The 16,708-nt window shown below is 36.6% G+C and overlaps 2 protein-coding genes and 1 long non-coding RNA gene across 21 annotated transcripts in view; 1 reads left to right on the plus strand and 2 right to left on the minus strand.

Annotated features, from left to right (window-relative positions):
• Nucleotides 1-16,708, plus strand: part of sema6ba (sema domain, transmembrane domain (TM), and cytoplasmic domain, (semaphorin) 6Ba) — a 269,128-nt gene that overhangs the window by 127,269 nt on the left and 125,151 nt on the right.
• cactin overlaps nucleotides 1-16,708 on the minus strand; it is a 465,667-nt gene that overhangs the window by 40,443 nt on the left and 408,516 nt on the right. The window lies entirely within an intron of this gene.
• Nucleotides 5,097-12,267, minus strand: LOC147846508 (uncharacterized). The gene is made up of 3 exons (XR_015479269.1): nucleotides 10,951-12,267; nucleotides 7,791-9,559; nucleotides 5,097-7,463 (listed from the first exon to the last, which is right to left on the minus strand). It is a non-coding gene; the product is annotated as an uncharacterized LOC147846508 (long non-coding RNA).

The raw sequence follows: 16,708 nt of genomic DNA on the forward strand, positions 1-16,708 counted from the left end.
TCTTATCTCATCTATCACTGAGACTCTCCTTGCCCCGCTCGCCAAACAAATAAGGAATTATGTATTTGATCAACTGGTCTCTGAACGCAATTGACACCATCTTCTCGACGAGAAGTCAGCGTTCAGGGGAACCCACCTGTCCTGCGGGGACGTTTGTAGCTGGATACATGATGGACGGGTGGGAGAAGTGGTGTGTCATGAGCCTGGCTGCTCTGTCCATGGAGGATATGGAAGATATCTACCTTTTCGGAACTTTGGCCCTGGGGTATTGACAATTGATAAAAGCGGTCAGTGCTGCTGAAAACCACAGCAAGCTGGCCGTCTGGATGGAAACTGTTTTGAGCAGGGTTGTTGGTAGTCAGACTGTGGCATTAGGCCACAAATTGGAAAACATAGAGGAGAAACTAGCGGTGTTGCAACGTGATTTGGAGAGACCTGGAGACCAGTGACGGACATTACATATTTGTGAAATTAGCAGAAGTTGGCTCAAATTGAAAACCTTTTCTCTTCTTTCGGCTTCCCTGTGACTCTCCTGCCAGACGGCCTCGGCTTGAGACAAATAACTTCCCCCGGAGAACATGATAACGACACATGCTGAATTCCTGCCCCTGGTTCCAGGGACACCTATGAGACTCTACAGCAGGGGTGTCCAAACTCGGTTCTGGAGGCCCGGTGTCCTACAGATTTTAGCTCCAACTTGCCTCAACACACCTGCAAGGATGTTTCTAGAGAGCCTAGTAAGAGCTTGATTTGCTAGCCCAGGTATGTCTGATTAGAGTTAAAACTAAACTTTGCAGGACACCGGCCCTCCAGGACTGACTTAGGACCACATCCCATGCCTTTGTGTGCTTTCACCCACCGGTGTTGGTAGGCGGGTCTGTGACCAGCGCCCTCTGGCTGCAGGACCACATGGTTGCCGCCTTTATCAAACTGTATCCACATCTTCTGTTCCCATCCCCATTGCGATGACTGTCTATGTGTTTATGTGCTTGTGCTGGGCCTTTTTTCCCCCTGATCTCACACTGCTCTACTTCAACGACAGTCTGACCGTACATTCACAGCGAAAGCAGCGAGACCGTCAAAGTAGCCGGAAGTCAATCATTTTCAATGAGAGCCGGCGGCGATAAGCAGCGAGGAGCAGCGCGACGCGTCTTTACCGGTGTGGGTGTCGAGGAGAATTGAAATCAAGTCAACTTTATGGTAATGAGCTATGACGCGGTTCGGCGGCAAGCAATCAGAATGAAGACGTCCACCGCTTGATAGGAGTTCAGAGAACACAGACCTGTGAACTTTGGTTCCGACCACAGTTGTTCCCAAGGGTTTGATGATTGCGGTCGCCGGATTTCCAATTATTTACAATGTTTTCTTACAGGAACATGCATTAAATAAGTTATTGTCGAGTTACTGATGTGCATTAATGTTATATATATTTATCTTAAAAAAGCGGGAATCTCACGCAATGTGACAGTACAAAAAAGTATAGCTGCTTCAGGATATTTCAGACATATGGATATATATTGGATAAATAGAGCAAAGCCACACCACATGCAACTTGATCTTCCATTGTTATATGAATTTGATAAGAAGTGCACAACATTTTCACGCTAGAAACATGTTTTATGCAGAAATGTAACTGATATGCTGCAACGGCTCCTTTAAATATGAGATCAATGTAGTGAGTTTTGACGCTTTCGCCGCCGGGGCTGAAGGCAGAGAGCGTTGTCGCCAGGGTGGCCAGAGCGACCTTGGACGCTCTTGCCGCTTTTGGTGTGAACGTACGGTGAGATGGGCTTTTTTTCGTCTCCTTCTTCCCTAATGTATCTTATTTCCTCTTTCTAAAAGCTACCTCTCGTCTGACCTGTCTTCCCTTAAAATGTGTGATGTTTGTGTATAGTCGAGGGGTCCAATTTCACTGCATGTAAAAGTGCATGTGACAAATAAAGCATGGCAAGCCTGCTGTGTCTGTTCATTAGGGTTGTAACGGTATGAATTTTTCACGGTATGATAATCGTCTAAAACAATACCACGGTTTGACGGTTTCGCGGTATACGGTATGTTACAAATGTTACAAAATAATAGAACAGTGAAGCAAATTTGACTTTTTCCAAATAATATATTTTTAGTTACTATAAACAACACCACTTACAATGAACAAATAAAAATAAGAAAATAATAAATAATGTGTCAAAGTCCAAATAAAGTCCAAATAAACATGGTGCAAATCCTCAGTAAAAAATAGATATAAATATTTACTATACTATAAATAGTTACATAACGAAACTAGATTCAATATGGAACATCCCTAGGTTTTATGTGCCATGCATGGATATGGTTGTCTATGGATATGGATATGGTTGTATGCAATGCAGACAAACAGCTGCATCTTCATTTGCATCTTTTGAAAACAGCAAAAGCAGCAGTTTGTCTTTGCTGTGTCACTGTTTTGTCATGTTTCTGTGCTGCTGTGCATGCAAAAGTACTTAGTATGAGAATTATTTCATGCAAAACTTTTTTTTTTGCGTTTTATTTATCTATCTCTCATTCCGTGTTGTTCAAAAAGCTTGGTCCACAAACAAAAGCGAAACCTATGCTTATTGGTTGTGATATAGCGAGTTTGAACCAATCTGGGCATGGAGGAGGGACAATGCATCAATGTATCATGTCTGATTTGTCCGGAGACACAGTGACGAGCGTTTTTTTGTCAAATCAGCGTTGTCAAATGTTGATGACGTAACCGCACTGATTCCGGAGCCTCTGAAAGTCCGCGAATGTTATGTGCACTGGATGTTATACAGCACTGGAAAGCTGAGATTCTCTTCTTTATGCCAATCTTTGAATTGTATGAATCGGATCAGCGGATCAAAAGTTATTAAACATTTAAGAGCAATACTTATTTTTAGCCGCGGGTGGCTGTCTCTGTCTTTAAGGGTTAAAACCGTTGATATGCAATTGTTCATGGTATGATAATCGTGCACGTTCAAATCGTGGTAAACCGTCATACCGGTATATTGTTACAACCCTACTGTTCATCATGGAAGTCCCCGTTTTTTTTGTATTTTTTGTATGAGTACTCTCAATATTGCAGATATTTGTCCGTTTGTAGTCTCTTGTGTTTGCGTACATGTTAAATTGGGGGTTATAAAGTATCTAGTAAGATTCGAGAGAACTTTCTTGCCATGCACTGCTCTATTACTAGTTATTTAGAATTTAAATATGCTGTTTATTTATAAAGATACAATCTCTTTGAATATATGAGACACTTCTTTTGGAATATACCACTGGCTCTGGTGTATGTCTATAAACGTGATATAGTTTGCTTCAAGAATATCTACCGATCAGTCTTTGGTTTTATTAGTATTATTAGTATTTTATTAGTATTATTAGTTTTTTTGGTATTAGTACTCGCAATATTTTAAGTATTTGACCATTTTGGCCTACGGTGTCTGCATATATGTTAACTTGGAGGTTATAAATAGGAATCTAGTAAAGATTCCTCCAGCAAAACTCTCACCACATACCAGAGTTGGAAGAAGTGACCTGTACAGAGCAGATTTAATGCTAGCTTTGTGTATGGCAATACCAGTACTAAAAAAAAAAACTCTTCTGTGTCTGAACGTGTACTGTATCTAAAGTGTTCTCTAATGATACAGTAAAGTAGACCAATTCCCCAAGCACACTCTCTTCCTCTTTTCTATTCCTCCGTCCGTCCATCCATCCATCCATCCATCCATCCATCCATCCATCCATCCATCCATCCATCCATCTGTATTTATCAATGCATCTCTCAGTATGACTCACCTTATTTGTCGCTAGCTCTAGCGAGTGGCGTTGGACTCCAGCTGGAGGTGACAGACCTGCGTTTGAGAGAATCCTAATGCACTCATCACAATCAGTACATCATACACAGCGCTTAACATTCTGCGCACTGATGATTCATATCGGAAGACGTATTACTGAATAAATCTGCTTCTAAACACCCATAATGGATCTGCAGACACATTTAGAGGGTTATTCCACATAAAACATGGAAATGAGATTTCAGCGCTTCTGAGGAAAGGACTTATTTCAGCTTTTTAAAGGAATATTCTTCAAAGTTTTTTGATTGATAGTTTTGAAAAATCATGAGGGCGAGGGAATGACTTTTTTATGTGCCTTAATTTGAATGTCTTGTTGGGAGAGTAGGTGTTTATATCTCTTTATATAATATATGATAGTGTTTTTAATTGATTCCGATTTACTCCTTAATAATTATTGTAATGGTCAGTAGTTTCCAGTGCACATTGACATTTTTGCCATTTTATATTTACAATTTTGTCTGCCTTTAATACACTTTCTATGTATACTGTAAATGATCCATTTTACAAATTGAATTCGATTTGGTCACTAAAATTGTATGTTTTGCACATATACTACCAGTCAAATGTTTGGAGTTGGTTTTTTCTTTTATTTATTGTTAATTTTATTTAATAATTTAATTTTAAATTATTTTGTTCATCCAGGCAGCATTTATTTAATGCAAGTAAATTGTTAAATATTTATTAAATATATATTTATTACTTATTGTATGTAGTTTCAAATGAAATTATTACTCAAGTCATTATTGCTTTTATTACTATTACCATTAATAATAATAATAATAATAATAATAATAATAATAATAATAATAATAATAATAATAATAATAATAATACAAATATTAGAGTTATTTCTGAAGGATCATGGGACTCTGAAGAATAATGAAGCTGAAAATACATCATTAAAATCATTGTAATAAATCATTAAATTAAATTATAGACTACTTTTGAACAGTAATTTTATAGTGCAATAACATTTCACAATTTTACAATTTGTACTGTATTTTTGTTGAAATAATTGCAGCCTTGGTGAGCAGGAGATGTCAACATCATGTAAACATCCTGCTGACCTTAAACTTTTGACCGGTAGTATAAATTTTGTCAATTTCTATTTGATCAAAATTCAATAGTATTTTGCCTTTTTCTCATTTTAATAAATATATAACTAAACTGCATTTCTGTCATGTAAAATTTCAGCATAGTCCAGTAATCCGTATCACATGATGCTTTAGAAATTTGAATACAATTAGCCTTTTTGCTATCTAATTTCATTTATACTATTTTTAATGTAGAATACTTTTATGCATTTTGTGAACTTTAAGTTAAATACATGAATGAATTTAATACAAGATACAGAAAATGTTTAACTTTTAACAGTGTTTAAAAGAATTATGATAGATTAGCATAGAAAACTAAACATAGTTATAGTTATATGAGATATTCAATATTTATAGATCTTCTAAAACATTTTGTTTACGTGAAACAGTCTTGTCCTTTTGCACTTACATTATATGTTGCTATTATTAAAGAAAATACATTATGGTTAAATATAGTGATATACTAAGCGTTAAATAATTGGCAAAGTGGCAAACTGGCCAATATAATAGTTCTGTCTGTTTATATCAGCAATAATTCATCACCATCACATGGCAGAACATCTGTACAGTATATCTAACATCTGTAACAATATCTATTTTCCATAAGATATCTATATGGCTCCAATTTCTTATACCATAACTTTGTCACAGACTGTATCCTTGGTATGTATTTAAGTCTCTAATTTTTATCTGTTAAGTCAGCAGATCATCTCACGCCATGCAACAGATACCGTCTGAGACATTTCTTTTGGAATCTACCACTGGCTCTAGTGCATGTCTTTAAACATAATTTGTTTCAAGTATATCTAATGATCAATCTTTAGTTTGATTAGTGTTTTTATTTATTCTCTAGCCCAAGAAATCCTCTAATCAAGATTTATTCATCCACCAACTGAAACAACCCATTAAAACAACACTATATTTGTTCAGAACTCATGCATACTGACTCAAAAACGCCACACCAAATGTCTTTTCTTTTTTGCTTTTAACTAGAAATTAAAATTCTGCAATTTTTAGCAACTGAAACTGTGATTGTGATGAAGATATAGTTATAGTTAATGTAATTAGTTTTCAAACATTGTTCCTTCATTAAAATAACAAGAACGTTCCTCAAACTTTGCCGTCCTTCTCCATCAAACAAAGAGAATTAAACTTCAGCCACCACAGACCATGTAAAGAGGTCGATCTGATCCCAGGCCTGCTGAGAAATGACATCCTGTGTGTATTTATGGAGGCCCGAAAGCAACGCCTCTAGAGACACGATAGGAAAATATCCAGGTCTGCTCTGTCCGGATTGTTTGCGGACAGCGGGGTGTCGTCGATGTTTGTTTTATTTGTCTGACAAATGTTGAGCTTCGACTTTTTGACCTGCGAGACATGAAGATTTCAGACTTATATGCCATGCAAACAACCAGAAAAATGTCAATATAATTATATAAAAAATGGTGTTGATAAGAATATAGTCTCTGGGGGGGGTTTCACGTGTTTATTTGGGTTTTAGTTTGGAGATAAAGTGGTTGAATGAGTCAGACTGAGCACATGCGCTAATGTTGCTGGACTGTTTAGACAGCCCAATCGGAGCAGTGTTTATCTGCGCACCCCAGAAAATGTCTCTGCTGGGTTATCTTTAGATGTTATCATGTGTTAATGTGTATTGGACATAACATAACAGTAGTGCGGTGAGATATTTGAATAGCTCTGTTCTAAACAAACTGCTAGATGGCAACATTTACAACCTCAAAAGTGACTAGTTTGAAGTCAAGGTCAAAAAATAACTTTTCTATTAATGGGTATTTTTTACTTTCATGAATACCTTGGGTGTTAGCTAACCCTAAAAGGAAATTCTGTTATTAATTGCTTGCACCAATATCCTTCTAAACCCTTGAGACCTTTGTTCAGAACACAATTAAATATTCTTTAGATCAGGCATGTTCAAGCTCTGTCCTGGAGGGCCGGTGTCCTGCAAAGTTTAGTTCCAACCCCAATCAGACACACCTCGGCTAGCTGATCTAACTCTTATTAGGCTTTCTAGAAACATCCTTGCAGGTGTGTTGAGGCAAGTTGGAGCTAAAATCTGCAGGACACCTGCCTTCCAGGACTACTTTAGATCATAGGTCGCAAACTCAATTCCTTGCGGGCCGCAGCTCTTCATAGCTCTTCTCCAACCCTATCAAACACAGCTTATCCAAGTAAGCAAGGCATTCAAAAGAGTCATGAACACATTCATTAGTTAGATCAGCAGTGTTTGATCAGGGTTGGAGCAAAACTGTGCAGAGCTGCGACCCTCCAGGAATTCAGTTTGAGACCTACTGTATGTTACAGATGAAATCCAAGAACTCTCTGACACTCACAAAACAGCAATAAGATGTTCAAAGTCCAGAAAAGGAACCAAAACCATTGTCAAAACATTCCATGTGACTTCAGTGATTCATCTGTAATCATATAAAGTTCCAAAAACACCTTTACGCACCAAACATTATTTAATTAATTAATTCATTCATTCATTCATTTTCTTGTCGGCTTAGTCCCTTTATTAATCCAGGGTCGCCACAGCGGAACGAACCGCCAACTTATCCAACAAGTTTTTACGCAGCGGATGCCCTTTCAGCCGCAACCCATCTCTGGGAAACATCCACACACACACACACTCATACACTACGGACAATTTAGCCTACCCAATTCAACTGTACCATATGTCTTTGGACTGTCGGGGAAACCGGAGCACCCGGAGGAAACCCACACGAAGGCAGGGAGAACATGCAAACTCCACACAGAAACTCCAACTGAGCTGAGGTTCGAACCAGCGACCTTCTTGCTGTGAGGCGACAGCACTACCTACTGCGCCACTGTAGTAAATGTGTACCACAAACTGAAACGAAAGATTGTTTAACTCTAGGGGAGTTGTAAAATACCTATTTAATCTAAAATGAAGAGAGTGTTCCTTTAAAAAACTTTATGTAACGTTAAACACTTTTGATCAATTTATTGCTTCCGTGCAGACAATTATTATTTTTCCTTATAAAAATTAAACTTTTGTGTCTTTAAACCTTTTCAGTTTGTGTATAAATAGAACAATTGAAACAAATGAAACGATCAATGGATTATTAAATGCTTAAAGTGACATATAAAGGCTTAACTAGGTTAATTAGGTTAACCTAGGCAGGTTAGGATAATTAGGCAAGTTATTGTATAACGATGGTTTGTTCTGTAGAAATATATAGCTTAAAGTGGCAAATAATTTTGACCTTAAAATGGCTTCAAAAAAAAATTAAAACTAGTTCTGACTTCTACTGTAAATGTATATACTGTTGTCCCCAACCCCTGGGGTCAATTGGTACCAGGCTGCATAAAAAAATCTTTAATTATTCCAATTTATTTATTATCTGCATCTAAGTCTTTCATTTTGAAAAAAATCTGTTATTTTGATAAATCAATGTACTCTCTTGGTTACATCTCGGTCATCTGACCACCTAAATTTAACCTACAAGCTAGCACAGTAAGCAAGAAAGAGACAGACGTCTTTGGAAAGTTTCTTTGCAATGGGTAAAAAGCCTAGTGAAGGACCTACGAACTGCAAAGGAATGGATCTGCAACCCATTTGTCAACAAATCAGGTGAATCCAGCATGTCTGTGCAAGAAGAAGATCAACTGCTGGAGATCGTAAATGATGGCGGGTTTAGGAGCTGTTCACATATTGCGTCTTTTCTGTTATTTCCAATGGAGGTGTGCGGCTGGACACACTCACAATGTCCAGGCAATAATATGTAGCACAGAACATCCAAACATTCCAGTGCTTTTTCATTTTCTCCATTAATAAAACTTCAGACAACTCAACAGAGTTGCAGCAATGTTTTATCAGCTTGTCATCCTCTGAGAAAACAGTTGATGGTCACCTAACAATCTACATACATCCACCCCCGGGCCACGGTAAAGGTGTAAAGCTTTTACCGGTCCACTGTAATAAAAAGGTTGGGCCACATTGGTCTATATATGCAAATTCAAAAAAAATCTCAAAATTCTTACATTTTCTAGACAATAAAAATTAATTATATATCAAAATTAAGTTTTTTTTATTTTTATTATTTATTATTATTTTTAATATTTTATTTATTATTGAGTTTTTCCTTAAATCAAGAATAGAAAACATCTGCTGTTGGGATATGTCAAATAAACTTTCCAATCCGAAAGCAAGATTGTTATATACCCCATTGGCAGATTAAGGAAAAACAAACTTAATTTTGACTTAAAATTTCTGAAAAAAAATTATTTTACTCGTCTAAAAAAATAAATATATATTTTTTTTATTTAAGAATTTTTATATAGAATTTTATCTAGATTTGTTTAAATGACTTATTTAAAATAAGCTGAAATAACGCAATACTGGAGTGTTATTTGGGAAACTTAATTGTTTTATGTTCAATCCATTTAAATTAGTTACATTAACTTAATGGAAGGCGGCATGGTGGCTTAGTGGTTAGTACTATTGCCTCACAGTAAGAAGGTCACTGGTTCGAGTCCAGGCTGGCTCAGTTGGCATTTCTGTGCGGAGTTTGCACGTTCTCCTTGTGTTGGTGTGGGTTTCCTTCAGGTGGATGTTGGAGGAAATCCCTTTGTTAAAGATGCAGTAGGTGATCTGCCAAAATGCTAACCGCTTAGCATATTATCTTTGGACGGCGGGGAGGGACTGTGATTCAAAGACACACCCCTGAAATCGCGAGCACGCGCACCGCGTCACAACAGCCGACACACAACCCACTAGTTCATGTCATTCACCAGTTAGTTAGTGCCAGTGCCCTGCAGGAATTACATGAAATGCTTTGCTACACTAACATGCTATTTCAGAGCGAATATTCACAGTAGCATGGTGAACAGTAAAGGAAGGCTATCATTGTTCAAAAATGACCCAATGTGAATATAAAAGCAACTTAATAATAGCGCTATTTACTGGTGTTTTGTTGTTAAACTAAATATAAATCTACATTATAGATGCTGTCAATGAACCTTATGAAACTGAAAATAATCACATCAATCTTTCACCGGGAGATTTCAGTGGCTGAACAACACGTCTGTGCATATAAGTCATTCATAACAACACAATCTAACATAAAATAGTTTCAAAACAGAACATTACCTGTCTCACAGTAATACTTCAGCCATGGTGTCGTCCTTCCTCCAGCATGCTAAAGTAACTCCAATATTGATTCAGGTTTTTAAAAGTTTCAATTCCGCTTTTGATTTCTCCCGGTCTGTCTCGTTACCGCGCGGCCGCTTTAAGGGCGAATTATACCCGCGCCTGGCTTTATAGTAATCGGCCCGAGCTCGGCTGTCCTTCGGCGCTTCCGGCTCCGACTCGGCGAGCGGCCCGCAGCTCGCTCAGAGCGCATGCGTTTGTGATGCAGACAGGCACGCGCTAATGGCGGATCTGCGTGGACAGATGCGCAGAAGTGCGAATCTACATTTGCTGACAGACAGTCTGACCTGCCTATCGGAATTAAGGGAGATGACGGTCCGACTCTATTTAATTGGATAAACATTTTTTTGTTTTATGCTTTATCCAGAATATAAAAATACATATAAACACATTCAGGCCCGTGCAGAGACCGTCCAAAGGGCATGTGCAGGATACATTTTTTGAGGGGAGGGGGGGTGGAGGATGGGGGGGTTTTGTCGCACAGCGTTCTGATCAGCTGTGTTGTCGCGCGTGTACTGTAAAGTGGGGAAGGGGGAGTTGAGCGCGCGTACTCAAGAGCAGTGTTGTCGTGCGCCTACTGAAGGGCGGGACGGAGGGTGTGTCGCGTCGCGGGGGCACTTTTGATCATTTTGGAAGGGCACTTTCTATCCAAGACTAAAAAGGGCATGTGCACTGCACAGGTTGAGCCCTATGTGTGCACGAGCCTGAACACATTTAGATCATTTACTGTAATCATTACTATTGGACTGTGAAGAGACTTTCAACCAGCACAACAAAAAATATTTCTGAAGACAATCACCTACTGCACCTTTAACTTAATTGGTTTGTGTTGGGACACCCAGCATATTTAAAAGTTTAGATACAATACAAAACTTTAAATAAGGATAGTATTTTTGTATTTTGAGTGTGCCTACATGTTCTATATGGCATTCGTTCATTTCTTCAGGACATTTGGACAAGATGTGACAGATTTCAAGGCATTTATGAGTTTCTCACCCTTGTGGACAACAGGTAGACTTGGCCTAAGCAACATTCCTGTCATTGTTTACCTTAAAAGTCCCAGACCTCATTAGCTTTGGATGGGTTTCTCTGAAGGATTTCCATCCGCTGTGTCTCTGACCGCTGTTTCATTTTAACTGTTAGCACCGTCAGCCTGCCAACAAAGACTTGGACCGTTCTTGTGTTATTGTGTTTGAGGGAGAAAGGAAGGCGAGAGAGTTTGTGAGGTGTTTGTGTGTGTTTCATTAATAAGGAACAATTGAGGTGGTATCACTGCCTATTAGGTTTAATTTATAGCTATCACAAAACTTAATGTGTCTGTGGCTCGGTCACGACCTCTGTAAACCGAATTACAGACGTGTTCTGTACTAGAGACGTGTTCTATGTTGCCCTATCCTGACCTTTGACCTTTGCTTCGGGCACAGGGGTTCAGACTGGGGGGATCAAGGAGATTAGAGGGAGTTTTGAAGACTCAAGACAATGAAGGGTTTCTTTGGGAGTCAGAGTGAAGCATTTAGTGGCTCTGTGTGCCCACCAGCTCTTTTGTCCTTTTACTGCCCCTTATAAACAGCCTGTAAACACACACATGCACACACACATTTTTGTTGAATCAGATTTAGTTTTTAACCTAAAGAGGTCATAACACGGAAGAACAGCTTTTCTTGGCTCTTTTGAAGTAAAGTAGTTTGATGGCGACTGGAACGTTCAAAGGTCTCTTTTCTTTTGAAGATCTGCTGTGAGAATGCATTAAAGTGGTTCAGAATGACAGCATACTGTAGACGTTTATATCCTGTGAGGTTTTTGTTTCAAATGAATGCTTTTCTTGCGTGATGCAAAATCTAGAACTGTTACCACAAAAGTATTGTTTTTTTTTTTGTTTTTTTTTCTAAAATACAGAATATCATTTAAGCGACATTTAAAGTGAGCTGATTGATAAATTGAAATTTTTTTCTTTTGTATTTTTGAAAAGTAAAGACTTGTGCTTATGTAGTTAAAACATGTTTAAGGTTCATATCTATACATAGTTTTAATTAATCTGACTATTTTCTATGCTATATCATAATTCTTAACAGTGAGTTTGTTTACATCAGGGGCGTCCAAACTTTTTGGGCCGAGGGCCAGATGCAAAAAAAAAAAAAAAAAAAAACATTGTCGCGGGCCAAATTTTACATACGTCAAACCGACACACACATATATATATATATATATATATACAGTTAAACAAAATTATTAGCCCCCCTGTTTATTTTTTCCCCAATTTCTGTTTAAATATAGGATCATATATAAATATAAATGTATCTAAATATAAATTAGATATATATTTTTTTTCCACACATTTCTAAACATAATAGTTTTAATAACTCATTTCTAATAACTCATTTATTTTATCTTTGCCATGATGACAGTAAATAATATTTGACTAGATATTTTTTAAGACACTTCTATACAGCTTAAAGTGACATATAAAGGCTTAACTAGGTTAATTAAGTTAACTAGTCAAGTTAAGGTAATTAGGCCAGTTATTTTATAACAATGGTTTGTTCTGAAGACTTAAGGGGCTAATAATTTTGTTTAATGGTTCATACCTTAAAATGGTTCATAAAAAATTAAAAACTGCTTTTATTCTAGCCGAAATAAAACAAATAAATCTTTCTCCAGAAGAAAAAATATAATCAGACATATTGTGAAAATGTCCTTGCTCTGTTAAACATCATTTGGGAAATATTTAAAAAAGAAGGGCTAATAATTCTGACTATATATATATATATATATATATATATATATATATATATATATATATATATAGATAGATAGATATATATATATATGGATATATAGATAGATATATAGATAGATAGACAGATAGATAGATGGATAGATAGATAGATAGATAGATAGATAGATAGATAGATAGATAGATAGATAGATAGATAGATAGATAGATAGATAGATAGATAGATAGATAGATAGATAGATTGATTAATTGAATGCATGTGATAGCGTCACTTGGTGGTTATTTGTTGAATTACATTCATTTTTGTATAGCGGGCCAGATTCTATTGATATTTATAAAAAGCCTCGCGGACCGCCACAAAACAGATTGCGGGCCGCAGATGGCCCGCAGGCTGTAGTTTGGACACCCCTGGTTTACATGGACACTAGGGTTGGAGGATGTTGACCAATTTGTCTAATGTGAAGTAAAGTTTATTTATAAACTAGTTTCGAAAGGATCACGTGCTTATGATTGACACGGCTGGCACCGAGTCAAACTATTGTACGAACCACCAATCAGATGATTCTTAAAGGATAAATAACCAACCATCTTAACGTGTAGTCATCTTCTTCTTGAAGAATCCCCCTTCCACCCCCTCTCCTCCTCTTTTTCTCTATGGGGCAGCACAGCGGCCCAGTGGATAGCACTGTGGCCTCACAGCAAGAATGCCTCTGATTCAGGTCTCTACCCGGTCAGTCGGCATTTCTGTGTGGAGCTCATGTCTTCCAGTGCTCGCCTGAGTTTTTCCCGGGTCCTGCGGTTTCCTCCCACAGGGCGGAGTGAAGCACACTGACAGGCACCTGCGAACGATGGGCGGGGAGGACTAGCCTTAAAGGCCCAGTACAAGAAAACAGCAACAAGCTGTTAAAAGCTATAAAACAGAAACTTTAGAAAGCTATGATAAATAATCTGATGGGTGTTTTGAGCTGAAACTTTACAGACACATTCTGAAGACACAAAAGACTTATATTAAATCTGGAAAAAGGGGTAAGCTACAGTAGGTGTCCTTTAATGTGAAAAGTAATCAGATAATTATTTTAGTTTGAAGTTAAACATATAAATAAATACTAAATAAGCTGCAGTTATTTCAGTGATTTAATATTCACTGAAAATCTGACAAATTCAAAAGATTTAAAGATATAGTTTGCCCAAAACTTAAAATTCTCTCATCATTCACTTAATCTTCACTTGTTCAAACCTGTTTGTCTTTTTATTTTTATTTTTTGAAGACATTTTTGCGGCTTAAAGTTGTCTCTCTTGTAGCAAATAAAGTCACATGCATTGTTCAGGTGTGAGCTTTCAACAGCATGTAAAAACCTTGATGGTTCTGTGGGTCTCGTCTATCAAATCTGATCTTTATTTTGTATTTTCTATTGGATTGGAGTCAGGTGATTGGGTGGGCCATTCTACAGCTTGATTTTCTTTCTCTGAAAGCTTTTGTGAGTTTCCTTGGCTGTGTTTTGGATAAGTGTTTTGCTGAAATGTCCACCCTGGTTTCATCTTCATCTTCCTGCTAATGTAGATGTTGGACTGAAGCAGCTGATATTCATTTACAGGGAGGAAGGGCAGAGGGTTGCTGAAGAACTACTGAGAGATTTCAGCTGCTGTCTGGGCTTTCACTGCCTTTCTACACCTTCCTTTCTTCATGTGTTCAATACTTTTTCCCTGCGTCATTTCATTTTATTATACATAACTTCATTTGTAATCTAATTAGTTTTGTTTTCTTTGTATATATAGATTTCTTTGATTGTTATCAACATCTGGTTAAAATTTTAAGTCAACAGCACCTTTAGAAATATGTTTTCTGAGAACAATTGTGACATGTTCAAAACTTATTTCCCCCCACTCTGTGTATATACTTTATATTTTTGCTTGCCTTAAAATAGTGTTCTAAGAAACATTAACAACCAAAGTGCACACATTTTAGTGTAAACAATTATAAAGCACAAATATAGTCATTTAAATAGAGAGGTACATTAGCAAAAACACTCAGGTTAATTCTAAGGGTCAGAAAGATGATATGAAATAGGTCCAAAGTATTTTTTGGATCCAGAATCTAAAATTATAGGTGCTAACATGACTATATTGGGTTTATGTCAACATCACACCCAAAAGCATTTATTATATTCACTTCCACATTATAGATAGATATAGAGTTAGTACTAATAAAGCTATAGTAACTAATAACCTTAACTTTTCTCAATTTGCTACTTGGAAACAATAACTATTGTGAAAATCGATATACAAATGAACTTTAATTGAATTTAAGGTTTGAGGAGACATTCACAAAAGTTTAACTTAGGGTTGGTGACTGCTTTAAATATTTAACCTCAAGTAATTGTGCTGTTTTGTCTTTGCAGCACTGTGTACAATACAGTATAGCCATTGCCTATTGAAAGTAATGTGTTTGACAGTGTTCTTTTATTTATGTGTGTGGTGGATAAACGTGTGTGTGTGTGTGTGTGTGTGTGTGTGTGTGTGTGTGTGTGTGTGTGTGTGTGTGTGTGTGTGTGTGTGTGTGTGTGTGTGTGTGTGTGTGTGTGTGTGTGTGTGTGTGTGTGTGCGCGCGTGTGCGTGTGCGTGTGCGCGTGTGTGTATGTTGTGCTAATGGACTGATAGAGTCGCTCGTTTTCTCTGTAATGCCATTGAGATTCATTACTGCTCTATGAATTTAAACCCTCAAAAGGCCGCTATTAATTTTGGAACTTTTCACCAAAGGCATCTAAAGTTCTTTCAATTAGTTTTTCATCTCCTACACTTCCGTCATCCTGAGGGATGTCTTAATTACATTTATTCATTGTTTCATCTCATTTAAGTGGCAATACACGCATTGTTGGAGGCCTATTGAAAGCAGAAGAAGGGAAAATTGAGAGGGGTCGCAAGCAAATCCTCTGAGGCCAAACCACCGCTGTCATGAAAAAGCTTCAGATTTCCAGGTTTTAATGACGAAACTGATAGCGTTTTATAGTGTCTTTCAGATTATACTCTTTGATGTTCATGCAATGCCTGATTTTTTTATTTTTTTTATTTTTTTTACATACCAACTCACAAAACAAAAGACTTATTGAGTTTATTTTTGTCTTTTAGGTAGTTATTAGAAAGAAAATTAGATGTGTTTAAGATTAATTGTATTTTGGATTAATTAATATACCCTAAGATTGTTCAAAGTGTACTGTATGTGTATGTACAGTTGAAGTCTGTTGATGTCTGATAATATTTTTTCTTCTGGAGAAAGTCTTATTTGTTTTATGTCGGCTAGAATAAAAGCCGTTTTGAATTTTTTATGAACCTTTTTAGGGACAAAATTATTACCCCCTTTAAGCTATATTTTTTCTTGATAATCTACAGAACAAACCACTGTTATACAATAACTTGCCTAATTTCCCTAACCTGCCTAGTTAACTTAATTAACCTAGTTAAGCCTTTAAATGTCACTTTAAGCTGGATAGAAGTGTTTTGAAAAATATCTAGTCAAATATTATTTACAGTCATCATGGTATAGATAAAATAAATCAGTTATTAGAAATGAGTTATTAAAATTATTATGTTTAGAAATGTGTTAAAAAAATCTTCTCTCTATTAAACAGAAATTGGGGGAAAAAATAAACAAGCAATTAGATAATTTAGGGGGGCTAATAATTCTGACTTCAACTGTATATATATATATATATATATATATATATATATATATATATATATATATATATATATATATATATATATATATATATATATATATATATATATATACAGTTGAAGTCAGAATTTTTAGCCCCCCTAAATTATCTAACTG

This window comes from Danio rerio, chromosome 2, assembly GCF_052040795.2.
Source record: "Danio rerio strain M-AB ecotype USA chromosome 2, GRCz13ab, whole genome shotgun sequence".
In the NCBI taxonomy this organism is placed as follows: domain Eukaryota; kingdom Metazoa; phylum Chordata; class Actinopteri; order Cypriniformes; family Danionidae; genus Danio; species Danio rerio.